Consider the following 16,368-nt stretch of genomic DNA (forward strand, 5'->3'; position numbering starts at 1 on the left):
TTAAACATAGCAATTTCTAAAGAAAGTATAAAAAAAAGTTTCTACATAACGATAAGTGCTTACAAGCACATTTGCAATAGGTCTCATTATATTTTTAAACAAAATGTTAAGTTAGTCTTAAGAAAGACCCATTAAATTAAACTTCGATTAAATATAAAAAAAAATTGTTTTTTTTATCACGAAGATACCTAATACTTAACTTTAAGGCTTTGATTCAGTCATTTGAAAGAAGAATAATTAATTTCATATTAAAAACTAAGAAAACAAAACCATATTGCGATCATAAATAAACTAGCTGTTTCTCACGGCTTTATTATTTATTAAAAACGTTAAATTCTAACAATATTCACTTAAATGTAAACTTAAAACTTAAAACATAATTTAAACAATTTTATTTATTCTTAAGCTAGCCTGAATCAGATAAAATCTTTGCATTCAATACACCACATATAAATCAGAACTGCAAATACTCTTTATGGCGAAGAGATGGGATATTTATCGAGAGAAACCTTTTAGTGTATGGAGGTAATACAAGCCAATGATGCCATTACAAAAAAAACAAACGCAAAATCTTAAAAATCTGCGTTGAATACTTTTTATTCGTTTTCAAGTATTGGCATGACAAAAAAAACATACAAATTTTAATAAAACATGGATCACGAAGCTCTCGAAAAAATCTTTGAACGAATCCAAGTTTTTTGTTAGCTTTTTTATGTAATTTTATTGATCAGTAAACTTTAATTTTGAGTTTTATACAACACCAACGTACGAAAAACTTGATTAACCGTGTAGTAAAAGAAAATTTAAATTTCACATAAAGACGTTCCAGGGGCAAGTTTATTATATATCAGTTAGTTTTATGTTAGTAATAAATGTAAAATATATTTAAAAAAAAAACAGTTTTCTATAAATTCAATGTTTTTTTTAGTACCCTTGACTTTATTACGTTAGACTGACATGCCCGAGGTCTTTGGTTCAAGTCAAGAGTTTTAAGTCAATAGGCCTTGGGGCCTTACTATGTAACTCGATTCTACAATGAAATTGTTGGAATTCGAAAAATTGGTACTATGTATCAATTTGACTTCTGTCGAACCAACGAGAATTGAATAGTTATAGTAGTGCCAACTATATTCTTATGAACTTTCGAATGAACGAGGATCTACGTAACTCGAAGGTAGCATTCAAAACAAGGCAAAATCTAAAATAATCACACTACATCAAATGTGTTTGCGAGCGAAGTATTTTTTTTTGTCAAAGTGTAAGTAAAATGTTGAATAAGGGTTCCATCTACCACCCAATTACACAGGAAATTCGAAATTTTTGCCAAAAATAGCGTTTGGACTTTTGTTTCTCTTCCTCATTCATTTCAAAATTCATCATCAGCGGGCACATGACTCTTTCAAATCGGAAAGTATTTTTGACATGGTTTGCTGTGCAATTCCAGCGGTCTTGTCACCACCGATTTGGTTTTGGTTACCTCCTATTGCCAAAAAATTCAATGCTGCTGATAACTTTTTGATAATCGAAACAGTATTTTGTCTTCTGCGAGCAGTTATGTCGGATGATATGGTGTTAAGTAAGAACATGAATCCGTCTATAGAAAGATGATTGTTCTTAACTAAACTAAAACAAAAGTATATATTTTTCAAATATTCTATCGTATATAAAGGGTGATTTTTTAAAAGCTAAAAGAAAGTTTTTCAAAAAAACACATACAATTCAGAAAAACACATGAAATCTTTATTTGAATCGATAGTGCGGTCTATATAATTTAATGCTTGAAGGTTATTTCATGCAAATGTTGACCTTGACTACGCCTCAAATGGTACATCCACTTAGTCCTATTTTAGCATACTCTTTCCAACATTTCGGCCGGTATCTCACGATACCCCACAAAAAATAGTCTAAGATCGTTAAATCGCACGACCTAGGCTGCCAATTGACCAGTCCCGACGTGAAATAAAAAGTTTACCGAACTACCTCTCAATAAGTCTATTGTTGCGCGTGCTGTGTGGAATGTGGCACCGTCTTGTTGACATTTTGTGCATTTGGCAAAATAAAAATTGGATATCATCTTGCGGTAGCCCTCACCATTTACAGTTACGTTACGATTCGCATCACCTTTGAAGAAGTACGGTCCAATGATGCAATTAGTCAATAAACCGCACCAAACGGTGACTTCTTCTCGATGCATTTGTTGCTCTTGCGCTTCTTCTGGCAGATATTCACTCCAAAATCGACAATTCTGCTTATTTACATACACATTGAGCCAAAAATGAGCTTCGTCGCTGAAAACATCTTCGGCCAACTTTCCAACAGCCCATTCACCAAAAAGTTTACGTTGCAGTATGTCGTTCGGCTTCAATTCTTGCACCAGCTGTATTTTGAAAGGCATCACATGTAAATACTTCCGCAAAATTTTGCACGTTGTTGAGTAACAGAGGCCCAATTGCTGCGAACGGTGACGAATCGATAATTTATAGTCATCATTAACACTGGTCGATGCAGCTGCGATATTTTCTTCAGTTTGAACTCAACGTAAGCGTGTTGGTGGTTAAATGTCCAACAATGAAAATTTGGTGCGAAATTTAGTCACAATAGCCCGTATAGCTTCAGTGGGTCGATTAAACTGACTATAAAGCCTAGTACATACTTGTGAACCATCTCGTGAACCCATACAAATTTCAATTTTTGGGTTCACCCGTGAACTTGCTCGTGAAGCTGAGTGGAGAACAAAGTGGAGAGTTTTCGTTCACGGGCAATTCACGTGCAAAATGTACGGGAACTGTTGGTGAAGCTGAAGTCAAATGTTCACAACGTGTACTCACAAGTGTGTACCAGTGAGCAATGTCAAAAGTTCACTTTCTCCACTGGCGAACGTTCACTTCACGAGGAAGTATGTACTAGGCTTAAAATGGAAGAAGCGCGCGATGAACTTTCACAGAGCACGGATTTTGGTAATAAAATTCAATAATTTGCAAGCGTTGTTCGTTTGTCAGACGATTTATTGTTTAATTACAGACCAAACTGAAGACACGAATCGTGTTTCAGCTGTTTAAAAAAGTGTTGCCAAAAAGATAATATCTAAAAATTCACCCTTTATATGTACAAACCTTTTCTCACTCAGCTCCATTATTTTGGAATTATCTCTTATTCTTCTCCGTTCAATTTTCTAGTACCGTTCTTCATTTCCTTGCAAATTAAAGCGAATTCCAACGGTGTCCATTTTTGTAATAATTATTCTTCTCCAAAAATTTAATGTTTTTTTTTTTTTTTTTTTTTTTTAATGGGATAGTTATAGTTTCACCTACAGGAAGCCTTTTGAATTGAAATGGTGGAACTGTAGGAATTATTAGGAATCGAGGAAGAATTACATTTTCGCCCTTTCGAACTGCGCCGGTTAAGGTAATAGCACAAATTGAGTTATACGATTCTTGTGCATAGTGAAAGTTCATCTAAATTTCGCAGAGGTATTACTGGCTTAAGGCACACCGGAGAGCTTAAGCGAGTTAAGAAACTCTCTTGGGTATGAAGTGCTCTGTTCTTAGTGCATGCATAGCTTTGTGTTTATTGACAAATACTCACTCATATCTCCTGCTAACTCATCCAATATGTTTGAATTTATTTTCAAATCATTATCTCTTTTGGTGTTAATCAGGGTAAAAACTTGCAAAACTTACCAAAAATGGTTTAGCGTTTCTTATAGATTTTTGCAAGACAGGTGAAATCTAAGTTTTTTTTTTCGAATATTATATGAAATAATATAAATATTTCAACTGAGTATTGAAGAAAAGAATAATACATTTGTAGCAGCATCACGAAATTTATTAAAAAAGGCTACTTCATAAGTTTAGATAGCCTCAAAAAGCCTTATACATATGTATACAGTGTATCAATTTCATATTAGTACCCCTTCTAAAACATTGAATGTTCTCCTGATCTTAAATGGCTTGAAGTAGGACATTAATACCACATGCATGTTAAGTGTGTATTCATGGTTGATATATTTTATCAAATTTTCTTAATTGGTAAAAATCATTTACTAAGTAAAGTATTCTAAAGTTATTTAGAATTTTTAAAAGCGTTTTAGACAATTCGTCTCAGAATTTAACAACAATGGAAAGAAAATCAAGAAGGTAAATCTTTTAAACAGAGTTCATCTTTAGTTAATCGAGCTAATTCAACGGTTCAAAGTACTGTTAACCGATTTGACAATCAAAAAAAGGATTGAAAACTTGCCTCACTATATGACAAGCACCAAAATTGGCACAGAATCTTCGGAATCAATCCCTGGAAAAGCAATTTTGCACTGAAACGTTGCGAAATTATATACTGGAACATGGTTTCAACGGAAGAGTACCGCAAAAAAAAAACATTTATTAATCATTTCAACAGACTTAAACGGCTTGAATTCACCAAAGAATACCAAACAAACGACTTTGACTTCTGATGAGTAAAATGTCAGTATTCATGGCTCGGATGGCAGACAAATGGTTTGGCATAAGCCGAATACTGAATACCTTCCGCAAAACACTTGATTAACCGTTAAACATGGTGGTGGGTCGGTAATGGTGTGGGGTTGTTTTTCAGCGCCTGGAGTTGGGAAACTGCACATAATTGAAGGAAATATGAATCACAAGATCTACATCGATGTCCTGAAGGAGAATTTAAAAGATAGTGCTGCAGAAATGGGTCTAGAAAACAACTTTACTTTTTATCAGGATAACGACCCAAAGTAAATGTAACCCGCATGTGACTTCTCTTTAAAATTTATGAGACGACCCGAAACGCAGAATCCAAAAAAAATCTCTATGAATAGACACTATAAAATAACCTCGGAAACAACTAAAAAAGTGTTGCCAAAAAGATAATATCTAAAAATTCACCCTTTATATGTACAAACCTTTTCTCACTCAGCTCCATTATTTTGGAATTATCTCTTATTCTTCTGCGTTCAATTTTCTTGTTCCGTTCTTTATTTCCTTGCAAATTAAAGCGAATTCCAACGGTGTCCATTTTTGTAATAATTATTCTTCTCCAAAAATTTGATGTTTTTTTTTTTTTTTTTTTTTTTTTTTTAAATGGAGGTAGTTATAGTTTCACCTACAGGAAGCCTTTTGAATTGAAATGGTGGAACTGTAGGAATTATTAGGAATCGAGGAAGAATTACATTTTCGCCCTTTCGAACTGCGCCGGTTAAGGTAATAGCACAAATTGAGTTATACGATTCTTGTGCATAGTCAAAGTTCATCTTAATTTCGCAGAGGTATTACTGGCTTAAGGCACACCGGAGGCTTAAGCGAGTTAGAAAACTCTTTTGGGTATGAAGTGCTCTGTTCTTAGTGCATAGCTTTGTGTTTATTGACAAATACTCACTCATATCTCCTGCTAACTCATCCAATATGTTCGAATTTATTTTCAAACCATTATCTCTTTTGGTGTTAATCAGGGTAAAAACTTGCAATACGTTCATAATTACTATGCACTGCATTCCAATCTTTAATAGGTAAATAGTTGGAAATAGTCTGTACCCAACCCAACAGATTTAAAGAAAAAATGAAAATGATAGGGAACGATAACACTCGTCGATACAAATTACGTTTTTTTTTCTATTGCACCATCAAAAGAATGTCTTTTCAAAAGATTAAAATGTCCCAAATTCATGTTTTTAAAATACGCTAAAAACAAAAAAAAGTAACTTTCTCTTTAAGATACAGTTTAAAGCATTTTAGTATCTTACCTTAACTTACTTTCAAACAGTTTTGCCTTTTTCTGTTAACAACCGTTTTACCAAAAATGGTTTAGCGTTTCTTATAGATTTTTGCAAGACAGGTGAAATCTAAGTTTTTTTTTCGAATATTATATGAAATAATATAAATATTTCAACTGAGTATTGAAGAAAAGAATAATACATTTGTAGCAGCATCACGAAATTTATTAAAAAAGGCTACTTCATAAGTTTAGATAGCCTCAAAAAGCCTTATACATATGTATACAGTGTATCAATTTCATATTAGTACCCCTTCTAAAACATTGGAATGTTCTCCTGATCTTAAATGGCTTGAAGTAGGACATTAATACCACATGCATGTTAAGTGTGTATTCATGGTTGATATATTTTATCAAATTTTCTTAATTGGTAAAAATCATTTACTAAGTACAGTATTCTAAAGTTATTTAGAATTTTTAAAAGCGTTTTAGACAATTCGTCTCAGAATTTAACAACAATGGAAAGAAAAGCAAGAAGGTAAATCTTTTAAACAGAGCTCATCTTTAGTTAATCGAGCTAATTCAACGGTTCAAAGTACTGTTAACCGATTTGACAAGCAAAAAAAGGATTGAAAACTTGCCTCACTATATGACAAGAAGTGCACCAAAATTGGCACAGAATCTTCGGAATCAATCCCTGGAAAAACAATTTTGCACTGAAACGTTGCGAAATTATATACTGGAACATGGTTTCAACGGAAGAGTACCGCAAAAAAAACCATTTATTAATAATTTCAACAGACTTAAACTTGAATTCACCAAAGAATACCAAACAAATGACTTTGACTTCTGGAAAACGGTTATTTTCACAGATGAGTCAAATGTCAGTATTCATGGCTCGGATGGCAGACAAATGGTTTGGCATAAGCCGAATACTGAATACCTTCCGCAAAACACTTGATCAACCGTTAAACATGGTGGTGGGTCGGTAATGGTGTGGGGTTGTTTTTCAGCGCCTGGAGTTGGGAAACTGCACATAATTGAAGGAAATATGAATCACAAGATCTACATCGATGTCCTGAAGGAGAATTTAAAAGATAGTGCTGCAGAAATGGGTCTAGAAAACAACTTTACTTTTTATCAGGATAACGACCCAAAGTAAATGTAACCCGCATGTGACTTCTCTTTAAAATTTATGAGACGACCCGAAACGCAAAATCCAAAAATGCACCATTAAGAACAAAAACGACTTGAAGGAGAAAATTCCCTATGAATAGACACTATAAAATAACCTCGAAAACAACTGAAAAACTGGTAAGGTCAATGCCAAGAGGATTGTAAGCTGAAATTACTTAAAAACGTTATGCCACAAAATATTAAAGACAAATTTTTTGACTTATTCAAACAGGATACGAATACGAAATTGACCATTTATTACTGTAGTTTTTTCTTTTTTTTAAATTGTCCAAAAAATGAATTGTACCAACTATGGAAATTCTATAAAATAGCAACCATGAACTTACTTAAATTGCACTTTGTTATTACTTTTGTATCTGGGGCCCTCCTCTGTATTTCGTTCCGAAAGTGGAAATTTCCGAAAACGAATATTTTGTACTCTCTATTTCTAAAGCGGAATGAAATCTACTACTTTCGGAATGATAATTCCGAAAGTGGAATGTTCGTACCTGCCAACACTATTTAAACGTCAAAAGCATTCTAATACGGACAGTTTGTTTGTACAGCTAATGTGATAACGGAATTGAGAAGGAGAGTCTTAAAATGTAAGTTTTTTTTTGAAAATCTTAATTATAATATCAATTTAAGCAAATAAGTTGAATTGCAGGGAAAGAAATGTGCATACAAAGCAAAAACAGTTTGAGATGTTGGTGGAGTTTTTGTGTGCTCATCCTGATTTGGCCAAAGGACATTTGAAAACTCCGGACGCCAAGCAAACATCCAACAATTTGTGGCAGAGACTTTCGTCACAATTGAATGAGTTTCAGAATGGCTGGAACTGTAGTCGATCTTAAAGGAGCAGAGAGTTCATCTTGTATGACATTTAATACATACAAAAAAGCCCTCTTAGAAAGGCGAAAGTTCTGCACAAAACTAAAATAAAAAACAAAAGTTAAATGAATCTTTGCCACTAATAAAACTTTACCTTTTATCACACATTTCCATAAGTCAATCCTAAAGATCTACGACCTATAAGTCTATCATCATTCCTTCTTAAGACCCTGGAAAGATTGATTGATATCCATTTAAGGGCACGTATCGATACAAGACTTCTGTCTTCGTCTCAACATGCCTACTGTAAAGGTATCTTGGTGGAAACAGCGTTACACACTTTAGTACGCACCATCGAATATTCCCTCCATCATAAAGAGGTCACTATGGTTGCTTTCCTTGACATCTCTAAATGTAGAGAGTTCGCTTCGGGAGTTAATTAATTTAATGCTTACTAGCAGAATAATTAACTCAAAACTGGGCAACTCTTCTAGCAGACGATTCGTTAGTAGAGGGACACCGCAAGGTGGTGTTCTATCCCCTCTCCTCTGGAACCTAGTGGTGAATGAAATCCTAACTAGTCTTAATGCGGAGGGTTTCAGAGTGATAGCTTATGCGGACGACGTTGCTATGGCAGTTTCAGGAAAGCATCTTAATATCCTAAAAGAACTCTTACAAAATGCCTTAGACAGACTAATACTTTGGGCTGATCGGTGTGGACTGGGTGTTAACCCACACAAAACTGATCTGGTCTTATTTTCGAGGAGATACAAAATTCCATTTGTCAACCCTCCTTATATTAAAGGAATCCAATTAAAATTCTCAGACGAGGCTAAATACCTAGGTCTTGTCTTAGACAAAAAACTAAATTGGAAACGCAACGTACAGGAAAGAGTCAAAAAAGCTATTGTAGCTCTCTTTTCTTGCAAAAAAGCTATTGGTAATAAATGGGGTTTACAACCCAGAATCACGCATTGGCTATACATATCGGTAATCAGACCGATTTTAACGTACGGTGTGGCAATATGGTGGACTGCTTTAGAGAAAGGTATAAATAGGGATAATTTAAATAAAGTCCAACGTTCAGCCTGCCTATGTATAAGCCGATTGCTTCGCACGACCCCATCTGCGACACTGGACACCTTGCTCTACCTTACACCTCTTGACAATGTTGTCGGAGGAGGAATTCTTTTTGCGATCAAGACCTCACTTACGTGTTACCTGATAGATGACTTTCGAGCCACAGGTGTCGAAGCTCTATGTATCAAAATCAAGTTGAAATCTGGCCATTTATTTATTATCTCTGCGTATATTCCTCCAAGTTCAAACAATGAGGCTTATGAAAAGATTAATGACTGCATAGAAAATATTTATGTACTTATGGAACCCGAAGATGAAATTTTGATCGTAGGTGACTTTAATCTACCAAACCTTAACTGGACAAAAATTGATGACGACAACTTCCATGTTCCAATAAATGCGTCCAGCCTTAATGAACTAACATGTATAGATGGTATGTCATCGTGTGGTTTAAGTCAATTCAATGGAATGAGAAATCGTTTTGGAAAAATTCTTGACTTAGTGTTTTTCGTCGATACAATTAACAACGAAATTGCTGTTTTACCTGCTACTGTAAAACTAATAGACGAAGATCGACATCATCCTGCATTAGATATTTCACTAGGTTTAAACATGTCTTCTCCTTACAATAACAATAATAACAACAAACTTGAATTTGACTTTTCTAAATGTAATTTTGTAGATCTTTTTGATATGTTAATAACTGTAAATTGGAATCAATTATTTTGTAATTGTAATATTGAGGATATGTGTAATAATTTTTATAGAACTCTTTTTAACTGCTTTTACGAAACTATTCCTTTAAAAAGATCACGTTTTGCTTCAAATGCACCACCATGGTTTGATACGCGTATTAAAAACTTAAAAAATAAAAGGAACAAAGCTTGGGTAAAATATAACATAACTAGAACTGACGATGATTACAGAACTTTCTTAATTCTAAAACAACTCTTTTCTGATTATTCTAACATTCTATATGACGATTACATTTGTAAAATAGAACATGGTATTAAATCTAATCCAGATAGTTTCTGGAATTTCGTTAATAATAAAAGGAAAACATGTGGCTATCCGAATTCGATGTCAAATAATTCGTCAACTAGTCATGATCCAAAGATTATTGCAAACATGTTTGCTAATCAATTCAAAGTAGCATTTGAAGAATCAGACTTTAATAATTCCTCTTCTTTTTCTTCTTCTTCTGACAGCTTTACTCATTTAAACGCAATTAATTTTGAAATAAGTGAAGACACAGTTGCTCAACATATTTTAAAACTCGATGAGTGCTTTACTCCAGGCCCCGATGGTGTTCCATCTTATATATTAAAAAAATGTGCTTCTTATTTGTCATATCCGTTATGTGTTCTCTTCAATGCATCCTTAAAAAGTTCAATTTTTCCTGTTATCTGGAAAAGTTCATTTATTATTCCCATACACAAAAAAGGCCCAAAGAATGAAATAATGAACTATAGGCCCATTGCGAAACTATCTGTGATACCTAAACTGTTTGAGTCAATTGTGAGTAATGTTCTTTCTTTTCATTGTAGTTCTCTTATTTGTGATAGCCAGCATGGCTTTGTCAAAAAGAGATCCACTGTAACTAATTTATTTAACTTCGTGTCCTTTTGTCTAGATGTATTTGAAAAACGCGGGCAAGTTGATTGCGTATTTACTGACTTTAGTAAAGCCTTTGACAAGTTATGTCACAATATACTAATTCAAAAATTATACCATCTAGGATTTAACAACAATTTTATAAATTGGATTTCTTCATACTTAAAAAATCGTCGTTATTCTGTTTTGTTTCGTAATGAAAGTTCAATTCAATTTGTTGTCAATTCTGGCGTCCCTCAGGGCAGCCACATAGGTCCTATTTTATTTGTTTTATTTATTAACGACTTGGTTTCAAACTTAAAAAACTCGTCTGTCCTTATTTATGCTGATGACATTAAGCTTTTCAAAAGCATAAAATCCTCCTCTGACTGTTTATTATTACAAGAAGACTTAACAATATTTAGGGAATGGTGCAATAAAAACCGACTTGTTTTAAATGTTGACAAATGTAAAACTATGAGTTTTACACGTAAAAAAATTCCGTTTTTGTACGACTATATGTTTGATTCTTGTCCGGTATGTAAAGTTTCTATGTTTTCTGACTTAGGTTTTATTCTAGATCCCAAATTATCATTTAAAGATCATTTAAGTTATATAATTAAGAAAGCCAATAGGGTTCTTGGATTCATTAAAAGATTCGGTCGTGATTTTCGGGATCCTTATGTTCTTAAACTTCTATTTATTTCGTTTGTTAGACCAATTTTAGAATACGGCTGTGTGGTATGGTCACCTTATTACTCAATACATGTTTCAAGAATTGAAGCGATCCAAAAAAGGTTTCTGCGTTTCTGTCTTCGGTCTCTTCCATGGGCAAGGGAAAATCTATTTCCTCCTTATTCTCAAAGACTAGCTTTGATCAGCCTCCCTTCTTTGACTAACCACAGAAAGTATTTACAATTTTGTTTTATTGTTGGGATTATTAATGGTTCGATATCATTACCATCAGTTCTAAGTAAATTAAATTTCAGTTTCAGTCGTGCAAGTTTAAGGCGACAGCAACCTATTATTCAAATATTTAGCAGATCAAACTATGGTGTATGTAGCCCTCTCAATCAGTTAATAACAATTTATAACGAATTTCATTTTTGTTTAGAATCTGTAAATGATAATATAAAATGTAAACAATTTAAACTTATGTTTTTCAACAATATTGTATAATAAATATAAATTATGATATTAGATATTATTAGATTATAAGAATTTTTTTAAATATTGTTAACGTTAGATTTTAACGAATTAAATAAATAAAGAAGTAAACATATTTAGCAAACAAATAGCTGCAAGCTCTGCTATTCGCCTCAATGCTTCGTCGCAGTGGACTAACAACAACATTGGCCACTCCGTAATTCTAAGGTACTTAGAGTCAATTCCAAAGCACACAGACTACACCATCCCCCAACTACAATTCGACAGAAACTTCCAGATTTCTAAACCTACCAGATCTTTTTGGGAGGATAGGACATTCTTGGAGGATGAGTCAATCCATTTTTACACAGATGCCTCAAAAACCGAAGATGGGATTGGTGGAGGTGTGTTCTCTGAACGACTGAAATTAAGTCTCTCATTCCGCCTTTCCAATCATTGTAGCGTGTTCCAGGCGGAACTTTTGGCGATTAAGGAAGTCTTGTCTGGGCTCAAAGAAAACGTGATATCAACATCTGATATCCGTATTTTCTCTGACAGCCAGGCCGCTATCAAATCTCTGGACTCTGTCTCTACAAACTCTATAACAGTCCATAACTGTCGATCATCTTTAATGGAGATGGCGCAACAGTATAATATTCACCTATGCTGGGTGCCGGGCCATAGAGACATTCCAGGTAACTGTAAGGCAGATGAACTCGCCAGGAACGGTACAGTACCGCCCATCCTACCACGTTTGGCAAGTACTGGCATACCAATCGCTACTTGTAAACTGCTACTAATGCAAGACGCTGCGAGGAGGGCAGGCACCAGGTGGAACAACATCACCACGTGTCAAGCCACAAAAAACATCTGGCCAACACTGGATTTAAACCGTTCCAGGTGCTTGCTCTCTCTAAGCAGATCGCATATAAGCTCGATAATAGGTGTCATAACCGGACACTGTCTAATAGGAAAGCACGCCACAAGACTAGACGTATTTTCAAATGACTTTTGCAGAAGCTGTATGGACGAGGAAGAGGAAGAAACGGTTCTTCATCTTCTCTGCACATGCCCTACTCTAGCTCGAAAACGCAAGAATTCCCTAGGAGAATTCTTCTTTAATGATCTATATCATATCGGTATAATCAGCCTCTCACGTTTCGTAAGGGACTCAAGCTGGTTCCATTGAGCTTAGGAGGAAGCCTCAAGGTTCATGTGGTATCACAATGGGCCATTAAACTGGCCTAAGTGTGTCCGTTTCCATCTTGGACAGCAACTATAACCTAACCTAACCTAACCCGTATAACTTTTCGTTCAATCCGTTGTTTTCTGCGTCCATCCAAAGCGCAACTGAATCCATTTCTTTTTGATTATAGCAAAAATTACTATCCACTTTGTTTTTTATTTGTTTTCATTTCTTGATTTGAAAGATCTCATGAAAAATAATTGGAGACTCGAAAAAACTAATCCGTAAGATGGAAAAGTATTAAGTACTATTTTTTCCTTTTCGAATGATTTACAGAGTACAAAATCAAAAGCGGGACGAAAAGAACTTACGAATAGGATTGACTTTTGGAACGAAATACAGGGGCCCTACTATGTATCTCGATCCGAATCGTACTACGTATGAAAGTAGAATCGGACGTCGGTTATACCAACTTGTTTTCAAAAAATGTTCTACTTTCGAACGATTATAGAGGTGTTTGACAGTTTTTAAAACAAAACAAAAATAAAACATCCAGTTTTTGGACAAGAATAATTTATTACAAAAATTTTCATTCTTAAGGAGAAATATGTACATATATACTTTTGTTTTGATTTTGTTAAGAATTATCGTTTTTCTAAAGACGGCGCTTAGTCTTGGATGGCCCATATCGCTTCGGGATACTGTTTTGATCCTTTTCCTTTTGAAAAGGTTTTTTCAACGCTAGCTGTTGTAACTGGTAGTGTGGCCAAAATTGTAAGCAAGTAGCCTATGCTCCTAAAGTAGGTCTTGTCACATATATCTAGCAGTTTAAGAACATCGGAAGAGTGATCCATGGATGAAATTTTTTTCGCACCAGCGCAGCGTATGTACTCCGCTTTAACAGCTGACAAGGATATTGCGTTATCGAAGTAGAGTATTAGATTTTCCATTTCATTTACTCGATTGGCGGCAGCAAAACCTGGAAGCAGAGCTTGAAACGATAGTAAAACGTGCTCGTTGACCATAAATCTGTCAGTAAGATTTTGTATGAGAGAATCTAGACAGGGAATAAGTATAGAAACTCTAGAATAGTCTTCTGGACATGATGTTTCTGGATTAGAGCGCTTTGTTTTTTTTTTTAAAGAAAGCCTTGGAATTGTTATGCTGACTTCAAATAAATCCCTGGCAAGTTGTGATGCGGATTGAAAAGCGTCTCTGAAAAAGTCTCTGGCAGTTTCTCTTATGTTCTTAAGAGAACTTAAGACTTGTTTCGTGTGATTTATTGCAGAAACCAAATTTAAAGATTCATTTTGAAGGATAATTGATAAGAGTAGCGTTAAACTAAAAATTTTTCGTATACCATGAGACTTACCAGAAAATCACTTCTTTGAATTGCTGCAAACAGAGTTGATGCTTTTGAAAACCTTGCCCACGTCTTCGTGGATATTTCTTCAAGACTAATAGCAATACATTTGAAGAGCTCTACAAATGAAAGAATGCTGTCATACCTTTCAATAAACCTTATTTCACAAAGGCGCAAAAGCATGAAATCTGCCGGATAGTAGCTCTGCTTTTCTGATGTGGCGTATGATAGATAATGCACCGTTTTCGACGGGTTTCCAGCTAGTTTATAATATTTGCGGGATAAACATTTATTAAAGCAACGTGATTTCAGAACAATATACATAAGTAGTGAGGAACTAATAAGGGAATATACAAACTTTTGTTCAAATATTTTTGTTTTAAATCATTTCGGGGGGGGGGGGGGGGGGGTCTTGAGCCCCTCTAGCCCCTCCCCTGGCTACGTGCCTGACGCAGAAGACAAAATGCTGTTCCGATTATAATTAAGTTATCAGCAGCATTCAAATTTTTGGCAACAGGATATTACCAGAACCAAATCGGTGGGACAAGTACGCTGAAATTGCACAGCAAACCATGTCAAAAATACTTGCAGAAATTTGAAATCAATGAGGAAGAGAAATGAAAGTTCAAACGCAATTTTTAGAAAAATCACGAAATCCAGGTGGTAGATGGAACTCATATTTAACATTTTACTTACACTTTGACAAAAAAAAACTTCGCTCACAAACACATTTGATGTAGAGTGATTATTTTCGATTTAGCCTTGTTTTGAATTCTACTTTCGAATTATGTAGTTCCTCGCTAATTCGAAAGTTCCAAACTCTTTTAAATTCGTTTAAAAATTAGGTTTCAAAAATCTTCAAATAAAAGCGGAATTCTGATCACAAAACCATTTAAAATGTGACATCTTAACCTTCACTATTGTTATCTTAAGAAAATGTTTATTTATTTGCATATAAATTTAATCAAATATATAAAATATCTGAAACAAAACAATTTTTTATTCTAATAATAACTTTTTTTTTTATTTTTCAGCATATTCTAACATCATTCAGATATAAAAAAAATACAACAAAACATTACCTTATCAATAATGGGACTCATTATATAAGTATATAAATACATAATATCTATTTAAATGTTAACTATTATATAATTCTTAGTTTTATTTTATAAACAAATTACTATTCTAATTTCCTTAAATTATGTTTGGACTTGCAACATTTAAATAAAGACATTTAGATAAATAAATAATGTTTAAAGAGAAGATCCTCTTCAAAAACATTGTCTTATAACTTATGTATATCAGAGCAAATAATATCATGCTCATTCTTCCGAGTAAAATGTATATGTATGTATTAATTTATAGAAAAGTAAAATATGATTATTATTATTAAAATAGGAATTTCAAAAATGTAAAAAAAAACAACAAAAATGAAAAATAAAACCATTTGTAAAATGGCTGTATGAAATCTTTTTCAAAAGAAGATAAATTGAATACATTTTTTGTTCTGCGATTATATAATTTTTTAAAGAAGCTTGAAATATGAAAAGTAAAATTAATTAACTCTGTGATTTTTTTAACGAACAAAATGAAATCAATAACGAGTACTAACCGAAACCACCGGAAGTTAAAAGAAACAGCGCCAGTTTGAAAATAGATAACAAAACATTTTTTAATAACATAAGTATAAGATGAAGATGAAGATACCATTCTCTTTTATTACTTTTTATAATAGATACAATTAATTTGGATGTGTAGATTGGATATACATACATGAATTTGGAAAACAAAAAATTAACAAACTTTAAAGTTTTCGTGAATATTTGAAAAGTAGTAGCAAATTTTTGAAAAGAGTTATATATTTATTTCACTTCAGATTAAGTTAGGTTGATGGACTGGCGATTAAGGACGTTATTGCCATATTTAGATCAATATAGATCTATTGTGGCACCCAGAAGTATTGAACTTCCCTTAAAGAAAAAATAAATAATTAAAACCTATGATGTCCACGGATATAGTCTAATTATAGCCTTTAAAGGGCTTTGATAAAGCCTAGGTAGGTAGGTAGGCAGAAATGGCGATCTCAAAGCAACCTAGCCTTATATCGAATTAGCGCTGTAGTGCGCCGTTTTGATACCAAAAACTCGTTTGACCTTTGATTGAAAGGGATAGAATGAAGCTTCATAGCGATTATGTTAGAGCCATTTTGTCGCATTGAGAAAAAAGATTAGGTCTCTAATCTTTGTCTCAGATAGCTCATCGAGTTCTTGAAAGAATGCTT

General features: G+C 33.8%; 1 protein-coding gene across 1 annotated transcript in view; it reads left to right on the forward strand.

The window, feature by feature from the left end:
• The window catches only part of LOC129941551 (phosphatidylinositol 4-kinase type 2-beta), a 56,932-nt gene extending 40,845 nt beyond the window's left edge, over positions 1 to 16,087 (forward strand). Inside the window, exon 9 of the mRNA XM_056050226.1 lies at positions 15,119 to 16,087. The gene's annotated coding sequence lies outside the window, so the exon portion shown is untranslated. The remainder of the gene's footprint in view (positions 1 to 15,118) is intronic.
• Positions 16,088 to 16,368: the final 281 nt, after the last annotated feature.

This window comes from Eupeodes corollae, chromosome 1 (genome assembly GCF_945859685.1).
Source record: "Eupeodes corollae chromosome 1, idEupCoro1.1, whole genome shotgun sequence".
In the NCBI taxonomy this organism is placed as follows: Eukaryota; Metazoa; Arthropoda; class Insecta; order Diptera; family Syrphidae; genus Eupeodes; species Eupeodes corollae.